Below are 11473 nucleotides of genomic sequence, written 5' to 3'. Positions count from 1 at the left end.
CATTCCACGTAAGGGCGCTATGTAAATGGTTCCTAGACTTAATTTAGGTGGTGACTCCATATTTTCTCTGCCCTGGTCCACTTGGCTAAGGTGTACTCCCCTTTCCTAGGAGGAATTTCGTTGTGCCCACAATGGCGACTCCACTAGGGATAGAGAGTTTGATTCCGATGTGTCTCATTTCTTAATCTTAATAAAGGCCTGTTCAATATTTGTTTGCACACACTTTCACTTAATTCTTTTGTCTCTTTACCTTGGTTGGTGATGAGTTGGAAGATGAGCACGCTCCATTTGGGCCAAAGTCTTTCAAAGTTCATTCCAACAACTCACAGTATGTGCCATTGCCTATGATAGGCTTTAAGTATGCTAAAGGTTTGCCACCAATCCAAACGGTCCATTTAGGCCCAATGTTGGAATCATAGCCCATCTAGTTGTGAGTGATCTACTTATCTATCCTTTTAGCTTTAGGGAGCCTACCCACACTTAGAAAGATCTTAGATCTTATCAAAAAGAGGGTACTCTTTTATATCGCTTGTTTGTTTAACAATATATCTTGTGTTCACCTAATTCTAAAAGACAACTAAAGGCAAAAGATATAAAATTGAAAGATGACTCAAAAGTTATGGCATACCTCAAGATGAAAAAAGAAAAAGAAAAAGAAAAAAGAAAGATGAATGATGATAATGGAATGGAAGAAGAAGAGCTCAAAAGTGATGAATACATTGTAAGCCCACATTTGAGATAAAGAATTGAAAATCTCTAAGTACATTCTAATGAAAGCCCATGAGAGTAAGATATGAGCTTTATTGTAAATAGACAAAGGCCCAATGAAACAAGGGGCAAGGTTCATACAAGGAAAGTGAGTGATTTTGTAATTGGGTCTTCATTAAAATGGACTTAAATACTTTTTTAAGAACATCTAATAAGGGACTTTTAATTGGGACTTGTATTGACCAAATTCATTAAACTTCCCAATTTTCCACGTACCACAATGTTTGACAACTTGACTCAAGAGGATATCAATCAACTGATGACTAAAGGGAAAGTTCGCTTCCTTCTACTAGAATTCTTACCACAACTGAGAAGCACTCCTGGACCATGGATCTTTTAGAGGGCCCACGTCAATGATTTCTTGGAATTGGGAAATGTAGGATCGTGGGAAGATCGTGACTGGCTAGAATGGACCTCAACAGCAAGAGCAACTCAAGTTACCCCAGTCTGCTTCATGCTTGAACATGACGCAGACCCTCCTTTTGATGACAATCAATACTTTGTTTTGGCCCAAGATGGAGATGAAGAAAAAAGGAGAACGATGAAGTGATTAGATATTGGAGTGAAGATGGTGACTAGTTTTTTGACAAGGAAGATAGAAATTTTCCCAATGAAGGTGAACTTCTGTGTGACATAACCAAAGCTATAAGCATGTGGGGGTCTCTAAAAGATGAGGACTAGTTCATCGAGCTGAAGACTTTGTTCGAAGAGGAGGACAAGAAAGAAAGCAATGCACCCTAAAGGAGAGGAAAGGCAAAATTCATCAGAGGATAACTTAATAATTGGAATTGGGTTAAGTTTTCTAAGAATATGGGAAAGAAGTTTTGTGATGCAAGTTCCAATGTACTTTTAAACATTTTCAATAAGATGAATTTTGATTTGGCTTATTTAGATGTGTCTCATAATATTGAAATTCTACACTTAAATGATTCTAATGAATTTGAAAATGAAATTAATAAACAATTGGAAAAGAAAATTGAACCTATGGAACCAACTTTTGAAACTCTTAATTTAGGCAATGATGAGAATCCATACTTAATTAAAATTGGCTCAACCCTAAATGAAAAAGAAAGAAACAATCTCAAAGAGCTTTTCATAGAATTTCAACAAGTGTTTGCATGGTCCTATGAAGATATGCCTAGTATTGATCCCGAGATAGGTCAACACCATATTGATACCTAACACAACAGGTCTGAAACTTTGACCCACAATCAGCGAGAAGAGGAAATTGAGAGGGGTTGTGAGGAAGAGAGGAAAGGTTCTCCTGTACCCATATTTCCATCCCTAAGCTTCGGAATTGTGAAAATGCTGGTTGACTGAATGAGTTTTTGCTCTAAAGTTTCAGCTACGTGGGTAAAACATGGTTCGTTCATTTTAGCAGAAGAGAGAGTTTTGTATTAAGTTTGGGGTGTTGCTAATGACTGGTTTTTTGGTAGTAGCAGAGGCTTTTATCCAACATGATACTACTTTGATGTCTTGGCTTGGGTTGCTTTTGTTTAGGGAAGAATTTGGCATGCATTTAACATGATTTAGGAAATAAAGGGGGTTTGCTCTAATTGGCTGCCTTTTGTCAGCCATTTTAGATTATTGGAATACTCACCTAAGTGAGGGCTAGCAGCTGGAGTTCGCGAATAAGAGTCAACTATATTTTAAAGGAAAAAATGGTTTAGGGCAGAAACTTTAGGTTACAAACAACTAGAGCATAAAAACTCTTCTGAGGTGAAAATTTCGGGTATAAGACCTCGCCATGAACCTGAGGTGCTACCATTGTCCCTTACCCACTTGGTAGCCACACTTCCTCAATTTCCCCAATAAATCGTATGGGATTGGGCTATACTTAAAATAATATAATATAATACATTAATTGAGCCCACAAGGAAGTCGGGCTTGGTTGAATCAGGCTTATGCAAAATGTGTCGCGAAAATGGGTATCAACAATAACTACAATAATATTTTGTTTCAAAATTACAAAAATATCAAGTAAATCTACCTCCACTTCCTTTAGTTTAGGTTAGTGTAAATAAATAAAATTTCAAGGCAAAAGAAGGTGAAAAAAAAAAATCAACTATTAGGCAGACAAAGTTTTCAATATTACTAGCGGGATTCAACTTTATTTGGCTCATTAATGATTATTGTTTAAAAAATATAATAAAAAGAACACGGCATCTAGAAGTTGGATATTTGACATATGGTCTTACATGAAAATTATGTCACATGGTAGAAAAATGTGTAATGGTTGAAAAGTCACCCCCCACCCCAAGATGGGGTGGGAGTTAAAGAAAAAGAAGCCAAAAAGTTGATAACATTGATATTGATGAAGAAAATCTATGCGGTTTATGTGAAAAATGATTGTTAAGTGAAATGATAATCCTTTGTTCCACTATCAGTATTCAATTTTATGCACCAACAAATGTAATATACTATGGGTCTTATTTCTTTCCACTTTGGTTACTTTATTAGAAAACATGGCGTGTAGTAATTTGCAATAAACGAAGCATAAAAGTGGAAAATGGAACTTTTATTTCGTCCAATGAACCTAGCACATCTCATCACTTGTCTTTGGCAAATATTGATCTAGCAAGCTTTGGCTTACTATCACTAAGGGAATTATGCCATTAAGAGCACACATGCATACGCATGAGATTTTTCACCGTCATGAACCTTAGGTTCTGGAAAAATGTCCTCCACATGAATTTCTAAACGTGTATTCTTGACCTAATAAGCATATTGCTTAATTATTGTATCAAGTATCAATAACACTAACTCAACTAGAAGAAGAGAAATCAGGGAATAATGATCCCATATTTTGAAAAAACACTCCACAGGCACTTATATTTATGGAGTGACTTTCACGCTAAGGATGCGTGGTGGTGACCATTTTTTAAAATGGTGCCCATTTAACCATTATTCCGTTTGCCAGTTTGTGTGGAGTCACCATTCCTTCGTTGTAATGATATCACCAGCGGAAAAATTATCATTATATAACAATAATAAATTTTCTTTAAATCTTCCTCCACTTCCTTTAGTTCAAGTTAGTGTAAATAAATAAAACTTCAAGGCAAAAGAAGGTGAAATAAAGAATCAACTATTAGGCAGACAAAGTTTTCAATATTACTAGTGGGATTCAACTTTATTTGGCTCATCAATGATTGTTTTTGAAAAAAAATATATTAAAAAGAACACAACATCTAGAAGTTGGACATTTGACATATGGTTTTACATGGAAATTATGCCACACGGTAGAAAATGTGTAGAGGTTAACAACTCACCTCCCACCCCAAGATTGGAGTGGGGGTTAAGGCAAAAGAAGTCAAAAAGCTTTTAGAAACAAGTTAGAAAGTTGATAACATTTATACATGAAGAAAATATGTGGTTTATATGAAAACTGATAGTCCTTTTTCCACTATGAATATTCAATTTTATGCTCCACCAATTGTAATACTATGGGTCTTATTTCTTTCCACTTTGATTAATTTATTAGAAAAAGTGGCATGTGAAATATTGCGATAAGAGCATTGCAATAATAAATGTTATATTTTAACTTTAGTTATATATATCGCATTGTATTAATTTAATGTGTTTGATATATTATTACATTTATAAAGTGTAGATTCCATTAAATAGTAAGTCTTTGTATACATCTTATACGTCATAAAATGTGAAATAGAAAAAAAACCACGTACAATAGATCGTTTGAAACCATTTGTTCTTTGGGTGACTTGGTTAGTTGGTTATGCTCAACCCATCACCACTTACCAATTAAGTGGCGTTTCATTTGCGTAATGCTAGATTCCATGGAATCACATACATGGAATGTTAAGGTTGGCTACTGAACATTCCACTCTATCTACCCTGAAATGGTAATTATACTGCAATCGTGTCATTTTTTAAGAGTGCAATCATATTAGTAAGGCCACTAAACAGTAACACATGCATAAAGGAAGAATTGAAAAGCACATACATGAGATTTTAATCAACCATGGGCATTACTCTTTTGCTAAATGTGCGGAAGGTTAGAACAAAGCTATATATATATACACTATGCCAGGGCCGCCTCTAGGTATAGGGGCGGCTTGATGCATTTGAGGGCCTAAGGCGAAAATTGATTATATTGTATTAGATGCAATATTACTACTAATTAATATAAACTACGCAGAATTTTTTCTTTTTTTTTTAGAAATTTTATAAACAGAAAAAGTTTGACAAAATTTTTCATACTTGTTAATGTGGCAGATTGATAGTGGAAAGTAAAAAAGCGGTGTAAGTGGTAGACTTAAATGAGAACTAGTAAAAGTTTGCTAACTCAACTCTTATTATTATTCTTTCTTTTTTTAGAAGTGCAATATTCACAATATTTTAAAAAAAAAATTCTAAGTTTTAAGTTGCTTTTTGTTTCCTATTTGAAAATATCACTATAATTATTTTTTTGCCATCAATAACAACCTACTACTTAACATTAATTGTAAAAGTGTTGTGAAAAATATTGTGGACGTTACATTTTTCTCTCTTTTTTATTTGTTTTTCATCTGATAAGAAAATATTGTTTTATTTATTGATTATAAATAACCCTATTCGTTAAAATTTGGGAGCCTTTTTTTTGCTTAGGGCTTAGGCAACCGCATTTTTTGCTCTAGTATTCAACCGGCTCTGCCTAGGTAGGGGTGTCAATGTTCGACCCAACCTGCGAACATAACACGAACCCGACATGGGTTTTTTCATGTTAGGGTTGGACCTTAATGGGTTTGGGTCATAAACGGATTGACCCGAAAGCGACATGATAAGAAACGTGTCATAAGCGGGTTAACCCGTGTAACCCACAATAGACACGTTTGACACGCTAATTTATTTGTGTCAATCCGAAATGACCCACTTAACACAACTCATTTAACTCGTATAACAAATAAATATTCATTTTATTTTAGATTTGTCAAATACCTTTTATATCCAACATATATTTTAAATTTAAAAAGAAAAGTAAGTAATTACAACAATTTACAAGGGATATAATTGAAAATTGAAACTTTACAAACCCTAAATCTCTAAACCCTACAAACCCTAAATCTCTAAACCTTCTTAAATATCTTTTTTTTTTTTTTCCCAGCCACACTACTCTTTTCACGCTCAATTCTCAAACTCAAAGTATCAACTCTCAAACCGATTATTGCTCTCTCTCTCTCTCTCTTTGAAGTGTATGTACTTCATTTGGAATGTAAAGAACTTATTTCTAGATGAATGTTATATTTTTGTTGAACTATATTATTTTGAATGTGGGTTGAAGACTTGAAGTGTATGCACTACTTTTGGGATGTAAAAAAAATTATTTCTAGATTGATGTTATATTTAATATTATGCATGTTGAAATGGATTGTGTTATATTTGTGTCAACCCAACATGACTTTTTTATTAAGTGTGTCAAATGGGTTGAGTCAGGTCAACCCGTTTTATTAATAGGTCGGGTTAGGGTTGAAAGATCATAACACGATTATTAAATGGGTTGGGTTAGGGTTGGGTCATTTAGTCGAATACCCCTACCTCGACACGACACGAATCTGACACGCTAACCCGAATTGACACCCCTAGCCCTAGGCTTAGGCCACTTAGGCAATCGCCTAGGGCCCCCTACTAGAGAAAGGCCCCCAAATTTCGAGGCAAAAATTGAAATATATATATATATATTTTTTTTTTTTGAGATATAGGAAAAAAAATTAGTTTTACATTTTTCCTCTGCTTTTAAGAAGTCCCAAATAATTGAGTAATGCTATAGATAATACAACTTTAAATACATAAGGCTTACAAATATGTGTCACTAATCACAAGAAATAATGTAAATAGGAAAATGATATAAATATTATAAATTTTTCTTAAAAACCTTTACAAAATGTTGTGACAATTAATATGATTTATAGATGTCAATAACCTATTAAATGCATTTTTAAATTACTTAGTAATACATCTTTTTAAGTATCATGTGTATAAAATTTATAATATCCTTAACATCATTCATTCAAATACTTGTTTATTACTTTCTTGAAGTGTTACTAATCACATTCATTGTTACAATGTTCGTAAGTTTTTTGTAGTAAAATTTGTTATAGTTTTAGCATTTCTTCAACAACAAAAAAAAAATTACATGATAAAAAAAATGCATTTTTGTTATATAAAAATTATGATATTGAAAATTAGTTAAATATTATTTAATTAATAACAAAAAGACTCCATTTAAATATATCACCTTAGGCCTCAAAGTTTGTAAGGCTGCCCCTGCACTATGCTCATGGAAAAAAGCCTTTCTTCAAACAATTTTATCAAACACCTTACAAGCTTAGGCCCCGTTTGGTAGAGTTGTTAAACAACTCATTTTTAGTTTTCAAATAACATTACACATTTTTTCATACACTTTTTCACCTACACGTATTTCAAAAAACTACAAACAACATTACTCAAACTCCTCTATCAAACGGGCCCTTAATCATTATTGGAGTAATTTTTTTTTAATTATTTAAAAAAAAACACTTTACAAGCAAACCGTGAGATGTCCATTGGCAGATAAAAGTCACTGAACAAAAAAAAGATAACAGCAATTAATAAGTCACTGAACAAAAAAATAGAAAACAAAAAGTAGTTGACAAATCAAAGTCTTGAACTGCAATTTCTACTCAGTTTCGTGAAACATGTGTATTTCATGAAACACGAGGATTGATCTTTGGCATTTGGTTGAAGTCATCCAGTCAAAAGTCTTCATTAAAATTAAAAGGGTAATTGTACTCTCTTCTGTGTAGAAATGACACCCTACCCCAAATTTGAAGGAAAAAAAAAAGCACTTTTTAATTTTCTTCATTGATATCGGATTGACTGAATTTTATTAAATTAATATTGAAAATTTTGTGTACTATCATACCCTTTGCATTAGGACAGATTTCTAAAATTATCTTATTTTCAAAATTTTGAATATGTATTTCTGATATACTCTCATTTTCTAACATTCCAACAACGCTCATTGCTTGTTAAAATTGTGTTATTAAATGATTAAATTTTTTACATCTCAATAAATTAATCTTTGAAAACAATCGATAATTTAACATTGTTTAATTATTGTATCAACAACACTGTAATAGAAAATTCTTCGCCAAAAACCAACCTTTAGCTTGAAAATTATGAATTAAATGTTAATTCCACCGTCATATCATAGGCCCCTAAACGGTATTTCACATGCATATCAGATGAATTTCAAAGCACAAGTCAACAAGTCAAGGTCTTTATTAAAATAATATAATAGTAATAAGGAAAATAAGAAAGGGTTTGAGGAATTGCCATTATGGCGAGCTAATTACCATATACTCACACTTTTAAGCTTTTCTTCCTTCAAACTTCTCTTCCTTCATTACAATGGTTACCTCTTTTGCAACTCTTCTTCATGTGTTTTTCTTAGTATGGTTCCTTCCCGCTACCTTTAGTTTAAGCTTCTTCTTCTTCAAAGAAGAGTCAATCTCAAATGTCTTTTGCTATGAAAAAGACAAGCAAGCCCTTCTAATCCTCAAACGTGGTCTCACTGATCATGGACACGTCCTCTCATCTTGGTTTGACCATAAAGATTATTGTATTTGGGACAGAGTTTTTTGCGACAAGAAAACTGGCCGAGTCACTGAGCTCCACCTCAATAATTTGAGGTTAGGCGTTGAGATTAGTGGTTCATTGCTCCAATTAGAACATTTGAACTACTTGGATTTGAGTTACAATGACCTTAATTGTACTCCGATCCCAACTTTCCTTGGTTCAATGTACAGTCTCACACATCTTGACCTCCATTGGGCTAACTTCTATGGACTCATTCCTCATCAACTTGGGAACCTTTCTAGCCTTCGCTATGTATCTCTTGGATCTGATTCTGACCTCTATGTAGATAACCTTCATTGGATGTTTGGTCTCTCTGCCATTTAAACCCTTGACCTAAGTGATGCTAACCTTCACAGAGTCCCATCTCTTTCGGAGCTATGCTTGCAAAATTGTCAACTTGATAGCCTGAATCCATCTCTTGGATTTGTCAATTTCACGTCTCTTCGAGACCTTGATCTTTCTGGAAATCATTTCAATCATGAGATACCTAATTGGTTCTCTAATCTCAGTACAAGCCTCTTAATTCTTGACCTGTACAATAGTTCTTTGAAAGGCAATATACCGCCTAGCATTTTCAATTTAGAGAAATTAGAATATCTTGATCTCGGAATTAATTCTTTAAATGGTCCTATACCTTTGTCTGTTGGGAATTTATCTTGTATGAGAATATTATTGCTCGATCGAAATCAGTTGAATGGCACCATTCCAAAGAGTCTTGGGCTTCTCTCTAAGTTAGAGACATTGTATGTTGGAAAAAATCCTTTAATAGGTACCGTAGATGAAAGACATTTCAGAAAACTCTCAAAATTAAAGAATCTTTATATGTCTGAAGCAGGTTTGTTCTTTAATGTCAAATCCAATTGGGTTTCCCCCTTCCAACTTGACTATGCCACCATGAGCTCAATCAAGATAGGTCCTAATTTTCCTTTATGGCTACAATCACAAAGATCCCTCAGGTTTTGGATATGTCCATGTCTAGAATTTCAGGAAAAGCTCCAGGTTGGTTCTGGAATTGGACTTCAAATATTACATTTATCAATCTCTCTAACAACCATATAAAATGTGATGTATCAGACATTTTTCTGGGTTCTACTGTCCAAAGGCTCAATATAGCTAACAACTCATTTTATGGACCCATTTCTACTTTCTTATGCCAAAAGAAAATTAGAAAGTATAAATTAAAGGTTTTAGATGCATCAAACAATCTCTTATCAGGAATACTTTCTCACTGTTAGAAGTATTGGTAGTCTTTGATCCATTTAAACTTAGGGAGCAACAATCTAGAAGGTAGAATTCCCTACCCCATGGGGGCTTTAGTTAACCTCCAATCATTGCGTTTACAAAACAATAGCATCTATGGAGATATTCCTTCATCGTTGAAAAAATGCTCAAATCTGAGGCTCATTGATATGGGTGATAATCATTTGTCCATCATACCACTATGGATTGGAGAAATGACAAATCTTTTAGTTCTCTGTTTAAGATCAAGTGAATTCAAGGGTTATATACCTCAACAAATATGCCAACTATCTTCTCTTAGAATATTGGATCTTGCCAATAATAGCCTATCAGGATCCATACCAAATTGCTTGGAAAATATTAGTGCCATGACATTCCCAAACTCTGATGATATTTCATTTTCTTATTTTGTGCCTTTTGTATATTGGGATTTATCTGCATTTTATGTTGAGAATGTTCAGTTGGGTCCCAAAGGGAAAGAAATGGAATACAAAGAGAACCTTAAATTAGTTAGGCTCATAGACCTTTTAAGTAACAACTTATCTGGATCAATCCCTGCTGAATTTCAAATCTTTCTGAGTTACGTTTTTTTAATTTGTCTCGAAATCATTTGATGGGAAAGATACCAAAAAAAATTGCGAGTATGAAAGAGTTAGAGTCAGTTGATCTCTCAAGAAATCATTTATCGGGTAAAATTCCTCCAAGCATGTCTAATTTGACGTTTCTTAGTCTCTTGGACTTGTCATACAACAACCTCTCAGGTAGAATTCCTTCAAGCACCCAGCTTCAATCATTTGATGCCCTTAGATGCATTGGAAATCATCAGTTATGTGGTGATCCTCTTCCAAAAAGCTGCACAATTGAGGAACAATCTTTGAATAGATCACCAATTGGCAGTGTTGAAGATGATTCTAAAAACTCCAGCTTCTACATTGGTATGGGAGTTGGATTCGCAACGGGCTTTTGGGCAATCTATGGAGCTCTCTTCTTTAATAGGACTTGGAGGCATGCTTATTTTAGATTTGCTGATGAAATAAAAGATTGGATTTATGTGACTACAATGATAAAGATGAATTTACTGGAAAAGCTAAGAGTTTGCCTTAGTAAGTAAGGCATCGTTATCTAGCCAAAATGTATTGCTTCAAGTTATATGTCCTTAATATTGTTTCTTTTATGTTAATGTTGTAGTTAGCTACTTTGAATATACAATTTAATTCATAGCTAAATGTGATAGTCATTTGGATTTTATTTCACAAATATGATATAACTTTAGCCTCGGTTTATGACATAATAGTTTTACTAATAATACTGTTCCCTATTTCAAAATGGGTTTCTCATGTTGGAACCAACAAACTCTACTCAATTGAGACAAATCTATGACTTTTATTGAATTGAGTTGGGTTTTTGATAACAATATTAATCATAAAGATTAAAACTTTTTTTCATTTATGCTATGCTTTTTTTTTTTCTTTTTTTCGTGCTTTTGTATGACCCCTTTGCTCTTTTGCCAAAAATATCCATAGGTTGTGAAAACTCTTACAATCCAAGACAATTACAATTTGAAGCAGACATAAATAATTTGTTTCTTTATACCAGGTCAGTGTAACTATGACTTTGTCATCTGAATTATATCGTTTGCTACCTCTACATATGAATTGTATGAGACTATTGCCTATTGGTATTGGCTAGTTCACTAAGGATATTGTTTGTATTAATGTGCAAAGATAGGGACCATATTAGTAGTGTAGACCATTTGATTGGTTTTTATTAACCTCTTGAATGAAATTTTTACCCAATTATGTTGATATGCATGCTTATGTTTGAAGTAGTAACTATATGGAGTCTGATGTTA

General features: G+C 33.5%; 1 pseudogene; it reads left to right on the top strand.

Annotated features, from left to right (window-relative positions):
• Positions 1-8154: 8154 nt before the first annotated feature.
• Positions 8155-10732, top strand: LOC142615493 (receptor-like protein EIX2; annotated as a pseudogene).
• Positions 10733-11473: the final 741 nt, after the last annotated feature.

Source organism: Castanea sativa, chromosome 11, assembly GCF_040712315.1.
Source record: "Castanea sativa cultivar Marrone di Chiusa Pesio chromosome 11, ASM4071231v1".
NCBI classification, from domain to species: Eukaryota; Viridiplantae; Streptophyta; class Magnoliopsida; order Fagales; family Fagaceae; genus Castanea; species Castanea sativa.
Note: the sequence above shows the minus strand (reverse complement) of the source record. Positions and strands in the feature narration are given on the sequence as shown.